This window comes from Scyliorhinus torazame, chromosome 11, assembly GCF_047496885.1.
Source record: "Scyliorhinus torazame isolate Kashiwa2021f chromosome 11, sScyTor2.1, whole genome shotgun sequence".
Taxonomy (NCBI): domain Eukaryota; kingdom Metazoa; phylum Chordata; class Chondrichthyes; order Carcharhiniformes; family Scyliorhinidae; genus Scyliorhinus; species Scyliorhinus torazame.
Genome location: NC_092717.1, coordinates 77,523,323 through 77,543,661, shown reverse-complemented (window position 1 = coordinate 77,543,661; position 20,339 = coordinate 77,523,323).

The following is a 20,339-nucleotide window of genomic DNA, read 5'->3' as shown; positions in this document are numbered from 1 at the left end:
TGGAGAGGACGTTTTTGATGTCCAGGCAGGTTCGGGGGCACATTACAGTTTGCACCGGTGATAGTCACAAAGATTGATTCCCCGAGGTCGACCGGCTGAATTCCCGCAGAGTTCCGCCGAGTCCCGCTGGCGTGGTTCCAACCTGGTACCACCCAGCGGGAGCTCGGACCCACAGTGGCTGTCCTGTGGGGGGACAGGGGGATCAGACTCCCGGGGGGGCTCCACGACGTCCAGGCTCGCGATCGGGGGGCTACCGATCGGCGGATGCCCGCAATCTGAAGGAAGCCGACCTCCATCCGCGCGGGCCCGCTGTAGGGCTCTGCTATGCTGCGCAGTGTCGGCACGGAAACGGCCACCACGCGCATGCGCCGGCGCGGAGAAGGTCACCACGTGCATGTGCTGGCGGGGAGACGGCTCGGGGTGGGGTGGTCAAGTGTTCAGCCTGATTCGCAGACGGTGGCAGCGGTTGGGGGTCAGTTTAACGGTTACCCTGCAATTACAATGGAGCAAAAATCTTCCAGTCCCGCCCGGAATCATCGTGGGCGGGCTGGGTAATTTGAAAGACAAACAAAGGATCTGTTGACCTCGGTTGGAACTTTCCGGTCTTGGGATGGGCGGGTCCAGAAAATCCCGCCATAGCTATTAACCTGACCAACATTTCCTGGTATAATTGTTCAGGTAAACATTGCGGAACTATGCAAAGTCCCGATTGTAACTCAGAGTCAGAGACATCAACAGAGAGAGTAGGAGAGCAGAAGAATTGCCCATCAGAAGGTTAAACCTTCCCACAATTCCCATGTAGGCCATAATATCAAGAATTACACAGGGTCCTGACATGCATGTCAGTTGTGTGTCTGGTTTCTGATGGAGGCTGGAAGATTTGGGTCCATACTTAAGAAGTGGGCAGCACGGTAGCCCAAGTGGATAGCACTGTGGCTTCACAGCACCAGGGTCCCAGGTTCGATTCCCCGCTGGGTCACTATCTGTGCGGAGTCTGCACGTTCTCCCCATGTCTGCGTGGGTTTCCTCCGGGTGCTCCGGTTTCCTCCCACAGCCCAAAGACGGGCAGGTTGGATGGATTGGCCATGATAAATTGCCCTTAGTGGCCAAAAACGTTCGGAGGGGTTATTGGGTTAAGGGGGTAGGGTGGAAGTGAGGGCTTAAGTGGGTCGGTGCAGACTCGATGGGCTGAATGGCCTCCTTCTGCACTGTAAATGCTATGATTCTATGATTCTTTCATAACAGCTTTAAAACTAAGACACTGTGGGTCCGAGTCCTGTAACTGTGCCTCAGCATCCGATTCAATGCTGCATGATCAAGTAGTTTTTGTGATAAATGATGAACGAAAATGCTAAGACGACCGATTTTACCGCTCAAAGATGCGGTTAATTTGTGCAAAGCCAGTGAGCAGGAATCGAGTGACTATGCAGAGCTCGTGGCAAAAGAAAAGAGCGTGAAATCGGGAAACGTGTCTGGCGCTATTAATGCTGTGCCTCAGCAAAGAAAACTGTGTACAATAGCCGACAGCCATTTTGAGAGTGGTGTCACGAGCGTAATGATGTGCGCACACTGGGCATGCCCACAATAAACAAAATTGTCTGGCAAAAGGCAAATAATGTTCCAATTATTGCAAATTGAACCACTTTGCTGCACAATGTAATTTCTCTGCAGCTTCTCCAGTAACCAAATTTAAAAAGTCCTACAATGACTTCAGAAGTATCCAAAGTGTTAAGAGTGAAGAGAAAAATCCAATATTTTGACTGATAGAGAGGATTGCTCACTTTATATGCTCCAAGTTACTTTCATGATAGAAGCAGTCACTAGGATTAATGTGCTGGATCGCAAGGACAGACCAGTACAGGAGCGCTCCAAGATAATTAAGCCGTGGACTGTATCATTAGAAATTAAGATATACCATTCAAAATTGATAAGGGAGCGCATGCAAATATTATCACAGAAAAACATTGAAGAGAAGCTTATAGGACACCACTGATAAAGAAATCTACTTTTCAGCTGATCGATTACAACGGTAACACAATAGTCACAAGAGGCTCCTGCCGCCTCGTTGTTAGAAATGGTGACATCGAGATACCCATCGACTTTGAGATAGTAGAAGGTGATAAGCCATCGCTAATTGGGATGGATGCAGCTAGTTGAAAGGGTTCACTCATCTAGTACTTCGCATGACTGACATAAAGAGTCAGCTGAAGACTTAATTGTTGTGCATAACCTATCCAAAGCTCCCTCTGATGCTGACACATCAGAAACAGAGGTAGTCCAAATAGTGGAATCTCTAGCCTCTTCTATTACTGAGATACCACCAGTATCTGATCGAACACGACCCAGTATCAAAGCTAAACCTGAAAAGGATTTGACACTCCAGAAGGTGAAGACATACCTCAAAGAAGGATGGCCCACTGGATGTCTATCTGCCTTTCGAGATGTAAGAGATGATCTTTCTGTAATAGATGATTTCCTACTCAAGGGAGATAGGACAGTGATTCCTGCCAGTTTACATCAAGGAATTCTGCAGCAGATTCATAAGGGTCATCAGAGCATCGAAAAGTGTCATAGAAGGGCTAGACTGTCGGTACATTGGCCAGGAATCAACAGAGATGTTGATCAATTTGTACAAGAATCAACAATCTGTCAGATGCATCAGCCTGCACAGAGCAGAGAAAGCATGAAAGAGATGGAAATCGTCACCAGTCCATGGAACAAAGTTGGCATGGATTTGTTTTATTTTCAAGGTCATGACTATCTAATTGCCATAGACTATTACTCCAACTATCCAGAGGTGATGATGCTGAATGACTCAACAGCAAGATCTGTCACAAGGGCAACAAAATCAATTTTTGCACACCATTGGATACCTCGCTACGTTGTCTCTGACAATGGTCCGTGTTTCTCAAGTTGGGAGTGCATACAGTTTACAGAGAAATACAACTTCAATCACATTACTGCAAGCCCATGTTATCCTCAGTCGAATGGCAAAGCAGAGAAGGGAGTAGGAATGATAAAGAAATTATTCCACAAAGCAATCAAAGATAATCAAGATCTTTCATTGACGTTATTGTCGTACAGAGCAACACCACTGTCAACTGGATTATCACCTGCTCAGATGCTAATGTGTAGACGACTTTGCACCACATTACCTGAGATAACCATTCCAGATATGGATCAATAAGAGATACGCAAACGTATCCGATCCAGGAAAATGAAGCAAAAAGAAGACGACGATAAACAAACTAAACATCTATCTGAATTAAATGAAGGTGATTATGTATGCATAACCAATCCTTTTTTTAAATAAATTTAGATTACCCAATAATGTTTTCCAATTAAGGGGCAATTTAGCATGGCCAATCCACCTTCTCTGCACATTTTTGGGTTGTGGGGGCAAAACCCACGCAGACACAGGGAGATTGTGCAAACTCCACACGGACAGTGACCCAGAGCCGGGATCGAACCTGGGACCTCAGCGCCGTGAGGCAGCTGTGCTAACCACTAGGCCACCGTGCTGCCCAGTGCATAAATAATACTGATGAAGGGTGGCAACAAACAGCAAATGTTCTCAGACAAGTTGCACCAAGGCCGTACTTAGTTCAAACGGAACAAGGATCTCTGTTCAGAAGAAACAGAAGAGCAGAGTTGCGTATGAAACATCATGTTAAATCACAACCACATAATGTTATTGATCCAGATAACATCTTCAAGGACATTGACTTTCCCAATCATTACTTGACACCGCTACAGCAAGAAGATATGGAATAGCAGCATACCTTGAAGGCACCGTTAAGAAGATTAATGAGGAAAAGAAGACCGCCTCAAAGACTTAATTTGCGCTGACTGTATAATGAATCATTTCATGAACTAAGTGATGTAACAGTTATTTACAAATTCCTGTATAACACTGATAGAAAGTTTATGATCAATACCCAATATGAGAAATGCTCACACAAGAAATGTAATGTTTAAAGAAAAATATCACAACCTAATTTAAAATAATTTTCTTTTACAAAGGAAGGGGGATGTGATATTATCATAACTATAAGAACTGCAAGGATTAATGAAATGTCTAGAGTAGCCACTCGAGGGAGCTACAGATACAAGTATATGAGGCATTGATGCTAAGCCTTGGGGGTGAGAGTAGTCGAGGAGTTAGCTATAGACAGGCAGAAGTATTATTAGTGTGAGTTAGAGCACATCATAGTTTATACTAGTATTAAGATTAGTTGTAGATGAGTGTAGTTTATATGTTAACAATCAACTGTGCATTATTTAGAAGTACGAATCCAAGTTAGTAGTGTTAATAAATTTATAGCTTTGTTTAACTTCAAGCTATTTTGTGGTCTTTGTGAACACTACGCTAACCATCCTGAATTAAACAACACAAAGAACACCACAGGTGTGGCTCCATTAAAACTGTGCAGAGCGTCCCGCTGGAGGCCCGAGGCTGCTGCAGCGCAGGTAAGTGTGCAGTTTTCTCTCTCAGTATCGGTGGGCCATAGCTTCCTGCCGATACTTTGAAGTCATGGGCCATTGATTTCCCCTTCAGCCTTTGGCTGCACTAGCTGAGTTTTGAGGGAGTTGAAAACATATTAAAGTGAAATGAGAGTGTCCGGGTGAGGGAATGGGAGTAGGATTGCGATTGTGGGTAAAGTAAGGAATGCATGGTCACACCATCTGCACATTGTACTTCATACTAGATAATAGGATGAGGGGGAAAACAGAATTTGGGAAGGGCATAAGGAAAGAACATGCGTTCATCCTGAATGTTCTCAATGGTGCCAGATCCAACAGCCTCAGTCACTGCCAGTGTAATAATGAAGGGCACATTTCCTCCAAGGAGATCAGAAAATGGTGGCAGGCCTATTCTCTGTTGGTTTTCTGCTGGTGTGTCGTGTTATGTGTGACATTATCTTGGACATATGCAGAAGGAGGCGGCATGGTAGCACAGTGGTTAGCACTGTTGCTTCACAGCTTCAGGGTCCCAGGTTCGATTCACTGTCTGTGCAGTCTGCATGTCCTCCCTGTGTCTGCGTGGGTTTCTCCAGGTGCTCCGGTTTCCTCCCACAAGTCCCATGCTGTTAGGTGAATTGGACATTCTGAATTCTCCCTCTGTGTACGCGGACAGGTGCCGGAGTGTGGTGACGAGGGGATTTTCACAGTAACTTCATTGCAGTGTTAATGTAAGCCTACTTGGAACAATAAAGATTATTATTATTATGTGTAAGGTTTGCAGTATTGGTTAATCTGTGAGCTGTGATGCAGCACAAACCAGGGGCTGATTTAGCACACTGGGCTAAATCGCTGGCTTTTAAAGTAGACCAAGGCAGGCCAGCAGCACGGTTCGATTCCAGTACCAGCCTCCCTGAACAGGCGCCAGAATGTGGTGACTAGGAGCTTTTCACAGTAACTTGATTTGAAGCTTACTTGTGACAATAAGTGATTTTCATTTCATTTTCATTCATTTAGATTGTAGGCTTGCGTCCAGTTTGCTTATTGCTGAGTCATGGATCTGTGGTGTACTGAGCAGCATGATAGTTTGCTGATATCTATTTGCAAGATGCATTCATTGACCTTGACCACTCGTGTAAAGTCATTGAAGCATTTCAGACGGGTTCTTGGCATCAGACTCCCACCTACCTTTGCAGGTTATACCGTAACAAACTTCTTGGCCCGCTGTGGGAACGTGACATCTCCACTCCTTTTGACTAAGGTCTCCAGCTCCGCATCAGACAAACTAGAAGCCCTCTCTCTATGGCTTGTGCCCCGTGGGTAATCTTCCTTCAATTAATGTAATACATGGTTCCAGCACCAGCTGCTGTTGGAATACACCTCTTCTTTAAGAGGAGCAGGCTGTCTATAACAAGTGAAGTCTGGTAGTAAGTCATACTAACCACGCACACACCTGGATGCCCTGCAGAGTGTATATCCAGTCAACAGCACATTTCACACTGGACTGCACACCACAATCATTGAGGTGAGAAAGCAGAATGAAGTTTGCATGCTGCCTTCATCATCTCGGCCAGGCGCAAGGTGATCTCTCATCACAAACCCTGTGCCTGGTAATGTGTTGAATGTATTTTTTAGCCCATTATCTTGTCATTGCTGGTTCTTGGATCTTGCTATGTGCAAATTAGCTGCTGCATTTGCTATATTAGAACAGTGACTAGAATTCAAAAGCACTTTACTGCTTGTAAAATTCTTTGAGATGTCTTGAGGTCATGAAAAGTGCTATATAAATGAATGTCTTTCTTTTGATACAGAGAAAAGCCTATGTTATGGTTCTGTAAAGTATCTGGACTTCTGAATCTTTCATCTGTGAAGAGAGTAGGTAGAACAACATAAATAATGGAGGGCATCTTATTACGAAGTGGCGACGGGATTGCTTGAATGTATTATTTATTCCCTGCACAATGTGATGCCTGGCATTTGATATTTACTTGCTGGAGTTCAAAGACCACCTGTATCTGGAAGATCTGCTCCCTCTGAAAATGTTTGTCAACTAATCCGGGCTTTCAGGGCAGCACAATATTGATCCAGAAATTTCCACTGTGCCTAAGTCTTTTGTGGCTGAGTCAGCCGAGAAGAAAAATCACTATGAGCCAAATTCTCCCCCTCCTGATGCCGCAAATGGTTACCGAGCTCAGGCAGAGAATTGGCATCTGGTCAAAATTGGGGTCCGCGCCCAGCGCCGATTCGGGCGCCATGCTCCAGTCCCTTGCTGGTGGCGATAACGAGCCTTGCACCCAGCGCCAGTGGCGACATGCAAATCCAGAATTTGCATGCATTTAAATTTGATTAGCGCATTTGACCCAATATGCTTCGGGCCTCCATGATGCTCCGCCCTCTCAGACAGAGGTCATGCAGGATTACTGCTGCAAGTATTTACAAATGGGGACTGGACACCATCAGTGGGATTCTCCACGGGAGGGATTCTCCATTGTGCTGACAGTGTGAGGGTGGCCACAATGGCAAATCCAATTGGCAGGTGGCGGGATCGGGGAATCTTGTTGTTGGCGAGGGTGCACCACCCAGGAAAACGCGGCTGGTGGACTGGAGAATCCTGCTCCATGGCTGCTGAGGTGGAGAGACATGGGGCGGGATTTTCCGACTCCCGCCGGGTTGGAGAATCGCCGGGGGCTGACGTGAATCCCGCCCCCGCCGGTTGCCGAATTCTCCGGCACCGGATATTTGGCGGGGGTGGGAATCACGCCGCGTCGGTTGGCGGGCCCACCCCCGGCGATTCTCCGGCCCGCGATGGGCTGAAGTCCCGCTGCTGGAATGCCTGTCCTGCCGGCGAGAATCAAACCACCTCTCTTACCGGCGGGCCAAGGCGGCCGGGCCGGGCTCCGGGGTCCTGGGAGGGGGCGCGGGGCGATCTGGCCCCGGGGGGTGCCCCCACGGTGGCCTGGCCCGCAATCGGGGCCCACCAATCCGCGGGCGGGCCTGTGCCGTGGGGGCACTCTTTTCCTTCTGCCTTCGCCATGGTCTCCACTATGGCGGAGGCGGAAGAGACCCCCTCCACTGCGCATGCGCGGGGATGCAGTCAGTGGCCGCTGAGGCTCCCACGCATGCACCGCAAGGCAAAGTCAGTTTCGCGCCAGCTGGCGGGGCACCAAAGACCTTTCCCGCCAGCTGGCGGGGCGGAAATCAGTCCGGCGTGGTCCTAGCCCCTCAAGGTGAGGGCTCAGCCCCTCAAGATGCGGAGGATTCCGCACCTTTGGGGCGGCGCGATGCCGGACTGATTCGCGCCGTTTTTGGCGCCGGTCGGCAGACATCACGCCGATTGCGGAGAATCCCGCCCCTGGTAAGCAAAGTTTGAAAAAATGTTTAAAATTGTACCGCTTTCTGAGGGGTGGTTGTCAGGGCTGGGGTGAACGACTTGCAGACAGCTCAGTGGCTTCAGGGTATCCTCTTGGGATCGGGGTGGCCTGGCTCAGACTGCCATTGCTGCAGTATTTGTTTTAAATGCACCCATTTGGTACAAGTTATAGGCCCCTGGCTGCTCACTCTGCTGTCTGCTCACTGTGTTCTGTAAATGTTCACAGGGCCTCTGGTCATTTGAGAGTCCACCCGGGCTACCTCTCTGGAATCCCTCAGACCCCAGCTGACCCATTAAAGGGATGGGTGTGGCCAAGCTCAATCAGGCACATACCAGGCGCTGCCACTCCTCAGTTCACACATCAGAAGCTCAGCCCCACTGCAGGGGAAACAAGAGAATAGCAGAGCTCACCCCAAACAAAGGACATGTACTGTAGCCTGGGACACCCTCCCTCGCACACTGCTCCTCTCAGGGATGAGGGCTCACCAGTGACACTATTTGCTAGCCCACTCCCCAGGACCACCGGCTGTCTCCAAGCCCTGCCTGTCCACTGCACCTTTGCTCCCATCCACGCTGCCGCTGGTTAGATTGTCACAACCTGCGTCTCAGGATCCACATCACCCAGCAAATGCACACTCCCCTGCCTCACCCCCATCTGCAGGACCTGCTCACACACAAGCCTCTAAGTATGGAGGCAATTGACAACAAAACAGTCTCTCCACCACACAACTAGGTGTCACCGTGCTGGCGGGATAACACGTGGCCCACTCAATGAGGACACGCACAGTAGACCCCACTGGGGAAACAGGACATGGGCCTATTGCTGACATGGGTTGTATCCCTGTTAGCAGGGATGGGTGGTGAGGATAGAGGCTCCCTGGTGTCACTCACTGCTGGGGGCGGGTGCAGTGTGGAAGACAACATATCGGTGGGAACGGTTGAGGGGTGGAGATGGGTTTGTGGGGGACATGTGGAGAGTGGAGCTGAAGTGCAGGGTCACCATGTAGCCTGTTGGATCTGTGGGGAAGAGAATATTCATCTTAATAACGTATCTTCTCTTTTCCACCCCTGCAGAGACTGAATTTCGGAGTACAACAAGGAATGATGGCTATTTAACTGGCCGCAGCTGCCGTTGCGGATGCACGGATGCTAGAGACACAGGCCTGCTCAGGCAGGACCCTGCACAAGAGGAGCCTTCTCCAGAAGAGCAGAGGCCAGCCGGTGTGGCTCGACTGCCCGTTGTCCAACAGGGTGAGGAGAAGGTGCGAAGGAGGTGCCCCAACAGGGCACATGTATACCGTCAGAGCCTGTCCTTCATGGAGTTACCGGACCGCCTGTGTCGCCTGACACTTTGGCTAACCAAGGAGACCGAGCACCACCTGTGCTAGATGATGGCGCCGTGTGGGTGTCTGTGAAGGTGCCAGTCGCCCTGAACCTTTATGCCTCTGGGTCTTTCCAGGGGCCGAGCGGCAACCTGTCTGGGACGTCATAGACATCTGCACACAGGTGCATCCACGCTGAGACGATTGGCCTATGCTTCTGGGCAGCGGACTATATAAACTTCAATCTGAACCAAGCCCACCAATATGCCAGGTGGCAGGTTTTGCTGCCATCACTGGCATGCTCCAGGTCCAGGGGGTGATTGTTATCACACATGTCCCCATGAGAGCACTGGCTCAACAGGGAGTGCCCTTCATCAATCTGAAGGGCTTCTACTCCCTGAAGGTTCAGTTGGTGTGTGACCACCTGTTGCACATCATGCACGTATGTGCCCGATACCCTGGCAGCACGCATAATGCTTACATCCTGGCGCACTCGTCAGTCCCCGGCATCATTGAGTTGCTCCCTTGAATGAGGGGTTGGCTCTTGGGTGACAAGGGTTACCCACTGAGGTCTTCACTAATGCGCCAGTCTGGAGGCCCCAGACTGACTTAGGGAACTGCTATAATGACACCGATGCAGCAAGCAGGAGCGCCATTGTGCGGTGCATCCGCATCCTCAAGATGCACTTCCAATGCTTGGACCGTTCTGGTGGGCCCTCCAATAAAGCCCCGGGAGAGTCTCTAACATCGTGCTGGCCTTCTGCGTCCTGTACAACATAGCAAAGCAGAGGGAGGAGAAGAAAGAATACCAAACCTCATCTAATGAGGAGGATGAAGGGGAAGGCACGAAAGGCCACCCAACATTTGCTCCAAGGCCGCTGCACACGGGACAACTTCATCACCTCCAGATTTGCCAGTTTAGAGGCCTGGCCGCCGGCAGCACCACAACTGTCCCACCTCTGCATACTCTACCACACGGCCCCCCAAACCCCTTTCCAAATGGTGCCCCCTTCCCCATCATCACTCACATCCTCCTCTGCCCCTCCTCCCTTCGCTCCATCCCATCACCCCAGCTCCTCCTCCTCCCTCCAAATGTCCTAGCAGCATCACACAGGGTGTTGGCCTGGGTTGTCATTATCAGCGGGTCTTGTCCACGGGCCGGAGGATGATGATGACTTGATGTAACATGAACTCTGGTTCTCCTCATTGTTTGCCAAAATCTGACTCCTGCCTTCAGGATCACATTTCACTGTCTTTTCGAGTGATCCCTACATGTATGCGAGCCATTTCATCTCACGGGCCCATACATCCTTTTTGTGGGGGGGGTTACTGGGGGTGGTTGGGAAGTTATGGAGATGGTGAGCGGTGATGGGTCACTCACTGGGTAACCTGTCCTACAAGGGAGCCTCACACAATCCTGGTTCTGTTACCTGCACCTCTGAGAGCGACTCCAGGTGGAACTTTCAACTGTTCTGGGGGGCGTGCCCCATGTAATTCTCCAATACCCACACCACCAACCTCCCAAAACCCCATCCAGAATATCTTCTACCCAGCCTAGCCTTTCCCTTACATACTTCAGACAGAGGATTGAGGAAGGTCAGAACGTTGGTGAAAAGACATTTAATAATGATTATATTCATTATTGCGCCATGACACCTACCACGAACCTATGTGCTGCACATGCGCCAATGTAACTGGTGTCTAACTTCCATATTTTACCTGGCCTACTGTTCCTTCCAGATGTGACCCCAGATCAGCACATCGAATGTGGAGGCGGGCTGCTGTGTATCTCGCCCTCTGACCGGAGATGCCTTTGGTGGACATCCTCTGGTGGGCCTTGACCTGGTTGGACCTGGCCGAATTTTGAGTGTCACAGGTGATAAGATGTCACCCTGTTCTGTCCGCTGCCCATGAGATGCACCAGTATCATGTGGGAGGCATTCAGAAGCACTTAGGTTTTCCAGCACCTCCCCTGATGGAGGCCCATCACTTCCTCCTCCCTCTGGATGCTCAATGGCCTCCAGGCTACTCCAAAGGATGGAGGTGTTGCCGGAATGGGCTCCAATGGGTTCACCGCCACCTTGTACTGCCAGTCCTGGAAACCCACTCTCATCTCAACTAGGGTCTCAATGCCCTCAAACATGGAGCACAGAGATTGGGCCATGTTCCTCAGCGAGTGCGTCATGTTACCCTGCACCTTGGTCATGTCCCTCTGCACCCCATTCATGTAATTCTGTGACTGGTCCAGGTAGTCAGTGCCAGGCCAATGCTCTCAACACCCTCAGTCATAACCCTTTGTGACTGAGCCAAGCTTTGGATGTGGCACAGCAATGTCCATGAGGGCCTGGTATATGGCTGCCTGTGACTGGACTCTCCTGTCCTGAGTCTCAGCCATCGACTGCACAGTGTGCCCTAAGCCTTGGATGTCTTGACCCATGGCTGTGATTTTCTGACCCAAGGCCACCCCGTTCAGTGTTGGCCTGGGTAACATGCATTTTCGGCACAAACCCCTGCACTTGAAGGTTGTCGGACTCCTCCAACTGCACCTGCAGGCACTGGAAAGTTGCTGTTAACCCTCCTGTACATCCTGACTCTGCGTCTCCATCTTCACCAGTCTTACTTCCCAGAAGTGTGATACATGTCCAAACCGCAGCTGGTTCCTGAGATCGGGCAGCCCTCCGACTGTCCCCTTCCTCGGGAGTTCCTACCTCAAGTCTGATGTGCTGCAGGATGTGCGCACCAGAAGATGATTGAAGAGCATCATAACTAAAATGTTCCACCGATGTGATAGTCTCTGCAATGGTGGAAGGTGCAGGTGAATGCAGTACTGAGAAGGACCAGACTGGTCCTCTGGGGTGTGATGGGGTTTGCTGTGGGGCGAGATACCCCAGATGGGCCAGCATGCTCTGATGGTGATCCTGCAAGACAAACAACAAGTACGCATGGTGAGATCTTGGGAAGGAGTGGTCTGCAGGAGAGGGGTGACTCACTTGCCACAGGGGCATCATTTTGCATTAGAGGCTCACTTGGTTGTCACCTGCCGATCCCCGCCTCAGAGATAGCCCTCTCCTGTGCCTCCCTAGATAATGCCATCGCCTTTGCTCGACGGGGGTGAGAACCCGTAGGTCTGGAGCGTCCCCTCCGGTCTTCTCCCGCTCCCTTCTGTTATGGGCCGTCTTTTCCTCGGGGACACATAAAGGACATGGTGAAGGCTATGGGGGGGTGGGTGGGGGGGGGGGGGGCTGTCGAGTTGGGGTTTGATGCAGCGGGGGGGGGGGGGGGTGAGGGATATGCGGGCAGGTAGATTTTGATTGGCCTCTATCGGCGTATAGGCGCTATATGGAGTGATGGATAGGATTGATGCCATGGGAACAGAAGAACTAGGAGTCATCTAGTCCCTTGAGCCTGCTCCGCCATTCAATGAGATCATGGCTCATATTTTGTGGACTCAGCTCCACTTTCTGGCCCGAACACCGTATCCCTTAATCCTTTTATTCTTCAAAAAACTATCTATCTTTATCTTAAAAACATTGAATGAAGCAGCCTCTACTGCTTCACTGGGCAAGGAATTCCATAGATTCGCAACCCTTTGGGTGAAGAAGTTCCTCCTAAACTCAGTCCTAAATCTACCTTACCTTATTTTGAAGCTATGCCCCCTAGTTCTGCTTTCACCCGCCAGTGGAAACAACCTGCCAGTGGAAACAACCTGCCCGCATCTATCCTATCTATTCCCTTCATAATTTCATATGGTTCTATAAGATCCCCCCTCATCCTTCTAAATTCCAACGAGTACAGTCCCAGTCTACTCAACCTCTCCTCGTAATCCAACCCCTTGAGCTCTGGGATTAACCTAGTGAATCTCCTCTGCACACCCTCCAGTGCCAGTACGTCCTTTCTCAAGTAAGGAGACCAAAACTGAACACAATACTCCAAGTGTGGCCTCACTAACACCTTATACAATTGCAGCATAACCTCCCTAGTCTTAAACTCCATCCCTCGAGCAATGAAGGACAAAATTCCATTCGCCTTCTTAATTACCTGTTGCACCTGTAAACCAACTTTTTGCGACTCATGCACTAGCACACCCAGGTCTCTCTGCACAGCAGCATGTTTTAATATTTTATCATTTAAATAATAATCCCTTTTGCTGTTATTCCTACCAAAATGGATAACCTCACATTTGTCAACATTGTATTCCATCTGCCAGACCCTATCCCATTCACTTAACCTATCCAAATCCCTCTGCAGACTTCCGGTATCCTCTGCACTTTTTGCTTTACCACTCATCTTAGTGTCGTCTGCAAACTTGGACACATTGCCCTTGGTCCCCAACTCCAAATCACCTGTGTAAATTGTGAACAATTGTGGGCCCAACACTGATCCCTGAGGAATACCACTAGCTACTGATTTCCAACCAGAGAAACACCCATTAATACCCACTCTTTGCTTTCTATTAATTAACCAATCCTCTATCCATGCTACTACTTTCTCCTCAATGCCATGCATCTTTATCTTACGCAGCAACCTTTGGTGCGGCACCTTGTCAAAAGCTTTCTGGAAATCCAGATATACCACATCCATTGGCTCCCCGTTATCTACCGCACTGGTAATGTCCTCAAAAAATTCCACTAAATTAGTTAGGCACGACCTGCCCTTTATGAACCCATGCTGCGTCTGTCCAATGGGACAATTTCCATCCAGATGCCTCGCTATTTCTAACTTGATGATAGATTCCAACATCTTCCCTACTACCAAAGTTAAGCTCACTGGCCTATAATTACCCGCTTTCTGCCTACCTCCTTTTTTAAACAGTGGTGTCACGTTTGCTAATTTCCAATCCGCCGGGACCACCCTAGAGTCTAGTGAATTTTGGTAAATTATCACTAGTGCATTTGCAATTTCCCTAGCCATCTGTTTTAGCACTCTGGGATGCATTCCATCAGGGCCGGGAGACTTGTCTACCTTTAGCCCCATTAGCTTGCCCATCACTACTTCCTTAGTGATAACAATCCTCTCAAGGTCCTCAACTGTCATAGCCTCATTTCTATCAGTCACTGGCATGTTATTTGTGTCTTCCACTGTGAAGACCGACCCAAAAAACCTGTTCAGCTCCTCAGCCAATTCCTCATCTCAAAGAACAAAGAACAAAGAAATGTACAGCACAGGAACAGGCCCTTCGGCCCTCCAAGCCCGTGCCGACCATGCTGCCCGACTAAACTACAATCTTCTGCACTTCCTGGGTCCGTATCCCTCTATTCCCATCCTATTCATGTATTTGTACAGGTGCCCCTTAAATGTCACTATCGTCCCTGCTTCCACCACCTCCTCCGGTAGCGAGTTCCAGGCACCCACTACCCTCTGCGTAAAAAACGTGCCTCGTACATCTACTCTAAACCTTGCCCCTCTCACCTTAAACCTATGCCTCCTAGTAATTGACCCCTCTACCCTGGGGAAAAGCCTCTGACTATCCACTCTGTCTATGCCCCTCATAATTTTGTATACCTCGATCAGGTCTCCCCTCAACCTCTTTCGTTCCAGTGAGAACAAAACGAGTTTATTCAACCGCTCCTCATAGTTAATGCCCTCCATACCAGGCAACATTCCGGTAAATCTCTTCTGCACCCTCTCTAAAGCCTCCACATCCTTCTGGTAGTGTGGCGACCAGAATTGAACACTATACTCCAAGTGTGGCCTAACTAAGGTTCTATACAGCTGCAACATGACTTGCCAATTCTTATACTCAATGCCCCGGCCAATGAAGGCAAGCATGCCGTATGCCTTCTTGACTACCTTCTCCACCTGTGTTGCCCCTTTCAATGACCTGTGGACCTGTACTCCGAGATCTCTTTGACTTTCAATACTCTTGAGGGTTCTACCATTCACTGTATATTCCTTACCTGCATTAGACCTTCCAAAATGCATTACCTCACATTTGTCCGGATTAAACTCCATCTGCCATCTCTCCGCCCAAGTCTCCAAACAATCTAAATCCTGCTGTATCCTCCGACAGTCCTCATCGCTATCCGCAATTCCACCAACCATTGTGTCGTCTGCAAACTTACTAATCAGACCAGTTACATTTTCCTCCAAATCATTTGTATATACCACAAAGAGCAAAGGTCCCAGCACTGATCCCTGTGGAACACCACTGGTCACAGCCCTCCAATTAGAAAAGCATCCTTCCATTGCTACTCTCTGCCTTCTATGGCCTAGCCAGTTCTGTATCCACCTTGCCAGCTCACCCCTGATCCCGTGTGACTTCACCTTTTGTACTAGTCTACCATGAGGGACCTTGTCAAAGGCCTTACTGAAGTCCATATAGACAACATCCACTGCCCTACCTGCATCAATAATCTTAGTGACCTCCTCGAAAAACTCTATCAAGTTAGTGAGACACGACCTTCCCTTCACAAAACCGTGCTGCCTCTCACTAATATGTCCATTTGCTTCCAAATGGGAGTAGATCCTGTCTCGAAGAATTCTCTCCAGTAATTTCCCTACCACTGAAGTAAGGCTCACCGGCCTGTAGTTCCCGGGATTATCCTTGCTACCCTTCTTAAACAGAGGAACAACATTTGCTATTCTCCAGTCCTCCGGGACATCCCCTGAAGACAGCGAGGATCCAAAGATTTCTGTCAAGGCCTCAGCAATTTCCTCTCCAGCCTCCTTCAGTATTCTGGGGTAGATCCCATCAGGCCCTGGGGACTTATCTACCTTAATATTTTTTAAGACACCCAACACCTCGTCTTTTTGGATCTCAATGTGACCCAGGCTATCTACACACCCTTCTCCAGACTCAACATCTCCCAATTTCTTCTCTTTGGTGAATACTGATGCAAAGTATTCATTTAGTACCTCGCCCATTTCCTCTGGCTCCACACATAGATTCCCTTGCCTATCCTTCAGTGGGCCAACCCTTTCCCTGGCTACCCTCTTGCTTTTTATGTACGTGTAAAAAGCCTTGGGATTTTCCTTAACCCTATTTGCCAAAGACTTTTCATGACCCCTTCTAGCCCTCCTTACTTCTTGCTTAAGTTCCTTCCTACTTTCCTTATATTCCACGCAGGCTTCGTCTGTTCCCCGCCTTTTAGCCCTGACAAATGCCTCCTTTTTCTTTTTGACGAGGCCTACAATATCTCTCGTCATCCAAGGTTCCCGAAAATTGCCGTATTTATCCTTCTTCCTCACAGGAACATGCCGGTCCTGAATTCCTTTCAACTGACACTTGAAAGCCTCCCACATGTCAGATGTTGATTTGCCCTCAAACATCCGCCCCCAATCTATGTTCTTCAGTTCCTGCCTAATATTGTTATAATTAGCCTTCCCCCAATTTAGCACATTCATCCTAGGACCACGCTTATCCTTGTCCACCAGTACTTTAAAACTTACTGAATTGTGGTCACTGTTACCGAAATGCTCCCCTACTGAAACATCTACCACCTGGCCGGGCTCATTCCCCAATACCAGGTCCAGTACCGCCCCTTCCCTAGTTGGACTGTCTACATATTGTTTTAAGAAGCCCTCCTGGATGCTCCTTACAAACTCCGCCCCGTCTAAGCCCCTGGCACTAAGTGAGTCCCAGTCAATATTGGGGAAGTTGAAGTCTCCCATCACCACAACCCTGTTGTTTTTACTCTTTTCCAAAATCTGTCTATCTATCTGCTCCTCTATCTCCCGCTGGCTGTTGGGAGGCCTGTAGTAAACCCCCAACATTGTGACTGCACCCTTCTTATTCCTGATCTCTACCCATATAGCCTCACTGCCCTCTGAGGTGTCCTCCCGCAGTACAGCTGTGATATTCTCCCGAACCAGTAGCGCAACTCCGCCTCCCCTTTTACATCCCCCTCTATCCCGCCTGAAACATCTAAATCCTGGAACGTTTAGCTGCCAATCCTGCCCTTCCCTCAACCAGGTGTCTGTAATGGCAACAACATCATAGTTCCAAGTACTAATCCAAGCTCTAAGTTCATCTGCCTTACCCGTAATACTTCTTGCATTAAAACATATGCACTTCAGGCCACCAGACCCGCTGTGTTCAGCAACTTCTCCCTGTCTGCTCTGCCTCAGAGCCACACTGTCCCTGTTCCCTAGTTCTCTCTCAATGCTCTCACCTTCTGACCTATTGCTCCCGTGCCCACCCCCCTGCCATACTAGTTTAAACCCTCCCGTGTGACACTAGCAAACCTCGCAGCCAGAATATTTATGCCTCTCCGGTTTAGATGCAACCCGTCCTTCTTATACAGGTCACACCTGCCCCGGAAGAGCTCCCAGTGGTCCAGATAACGGAAACCCTCCCTCCTACACCAGCTGTTTAGCCACGTGTTTAGCTGCTCTATCTTCCTATTTCTAGCCTCACTGGCACGTGGCACAGGGAGTAATCCCGAGATTACAACCCTCGATGTCCTGTCTTTTAACTTTCTGCCTAGCTCCCTGAACTCCTGCTGCAGGACCTCATGCCCCTTCCTGCCTATGTCGTTAGTACCAATATGTACAACAACCTCTGCCTGTTTGCCCTCCCCCTTCAGGATGCCCTCTACCCGCTCGGAGACATCCTGGACCCTGGCACCAGGGAGGCACATACCATCCTGGAGTCTCTTTCACGTCCACAGAAGCGCCTATCTGTGCCCCTGACTATAGAGTCCCCTATTACTATGACTCTTCTGCGCTTTGACCCTCCCTTCTGAACATCAGTGCCAGCCGTGGTGCCACTGCTCTGGCTGCTGCTGTTTTCCCCTGATAGGCTATCCCCCCCGACAGTATCCAAAGGGGTATACCTGTTCGAGAGGGGAAAAACCACAGGGGATTCCTGCACTGACTGCCTGCCCTTTCTGGTGGTCACCCATTTCTCTGCCTGCACCTTGGGTGTGACCACATTTACATAACTGCGATCTATGACGCTTTCCGCCACCTGCATGCTCCTAAGTGCATCCAATTGCTGCTCCAACCGAACCATGCGGTCTGTGAGGAGCTCCAGTTGCGTGCACTTTCTGCAGATGAAGCCATCCGGGATGCTGGAAGCCTCCCGGACCTGCCACATCTCACAGTCAGAGTACTGCATCCCTCTAACTGGCATTGCGTCAATTAATTAAAATTTAAAAAAAAAAATTTACAATATTTTCAAAAAAATTTCAAAGTTACTGTTAACTATCTGTTTCCTAGCACTAGATTTCTAATAGAAATGCGAATGGTAAATATAGTACTCTCCGATCTCTGGCTTAGATACCCCTCTAAATTATAATTTAGTAATTATGTTTAATTAGTTACCAATGCTTAATTTTTTTAATTTAGTGTAGATTCCCAACCAGCCCATTTAATAATCTCCCATTATTAAATCTCCCTTCTCATCCTCTAAAGGACCAATATTTATCTTAGCCACTCTTTTTTGTTTTATATATTTGTAGAAACTTTTACTATCTGTTTTTATATTCTGAGCAAGTTTACTCTCATTATCTATCTTACTCTTCTTTATAGCTTTTTTAGTAGCTTTCTGTTGCCCCCTAAAGATTTCTCAGTCGTCTAGTCTCCCACTACTCTTTGCCACTTTGTATGCTTTTTCCTTCAATTTGATACTCTCCCTTATTTCCTTCGATATCCACGGTCGATTTTCCCTCTTTCTACCGTCCTCCCTTTTTGTTGGTATAAACCTTTGCTGAGCACTGTGAAAAATCGCTTGGAAGGTTCTCCACTGTTCCTCAACTGTTTCACCATAAATTCTTTGCTCCCAGTCTACCTTAGCTAGTTCTTCTCTCATCCCATTGTAATCTCCTTTGTTTAAGCACAAAACACTAGTGTTTGATTTTACCTTCTCACCCTCCACCTGTATTTTAAATTCCACCATATTGTGATCGCTCCTTCCGAGAGGATCCCTAACTATGAGATCATGAATCAATCCTGTCTCATTACACAGGACCAGATCTTTGACCGCTTGTTCCCTCGTAGGTTCCATTACATACTGTTCGAGGAAATCCTTAAATAACAGAGCTACACCACCTCCCTTACCATCCACTCTGTCCTTCCGAATAGGTTGATACCCTTGGATATTTAACTCCCAGTCGTGACCATCCTTTAACCATGTTTCAGTAATGACCACTAAATCATAGTCATTCACGATGATTTGTGCCATCAACTCATTTACCTTCTTCCGAATACTACGAGCATTCAGGTAAAGTACACTTATGTTGCCTTTTTCCCTCTGTTTTGAATCTTAACACCTCGATCAGTAACCTCTCCTAAGTTACATTTCCTCTTAACTTTTCTCCTAATTTTCCTTGTCGTTGAACCCACCTCTTCATGTAACAACCTACCGCGTCGCTTACCATTAATGTTTTTACTTCCCGTTTTATTCCTTTTAGTATTACTTGGCCTATTCACTGAGCTCCCCTCAGTCACTGTACCTTGTACTGTTGCCCTTTTTTATTTTAGACTGTGGCTTCTCTGCCTTATTACACATTCCCCTTACTGCCCTTTGTTTCTGTCCCTGTTTTACTACCTTCCAACTTCCTGCATCGGTTCCCAGAGAACATCGGGAACAGAGGTGGTTGCTCATCCAAGCTGCCCTCAGGAGGTCGTTCATCTTCTTCCAACACTGTGCCAGTCCGCCAGGTAACTCTCACCGGACTAAGCGCCTCAGGCACCTCCGCCCAGGTCCAGTTGACAACCACGGGCCCACCTTCAGGAAGAGGGGCTCTCTGCCACCACATCCAATATTGGATAAAGCTCCACGTCCACTAAGCATGATGCTGCTATTTGTGGAGCCATCTTCTTGGCTGGAATGAGAGTGTGTGGAGAGTGGAGTGCTTATATACACTCCAGTATGTCCAGCTTTCCAGCGCCAATTCCGGCCCTAGCAAATCTGAATCCAGCGGGAATGAAAATGGCTTCAGATTCACATGGGCAGAGTGCTGGCCCACTAGTGAGTTCTGAATTTCTCCAGAAATAGCCTCCCCAACAGGAACACGAACCGCATGCAACTCAGACCCGGCATCAACACTGAGAATTGCACCCAATATTTCTTGAGAATCTTTCCAATAAACAAAGGTATACTGACACATTTGGTTTATTTCATATTTCATCCGAGGAGAACATTTCAGACTCCCAGGCATCATGAACCTTATATGCCACGCTGTGCCAAATCATACATAGAATATCGATACACTTCAATAATGGGTCATGAATGACAGCAAGCA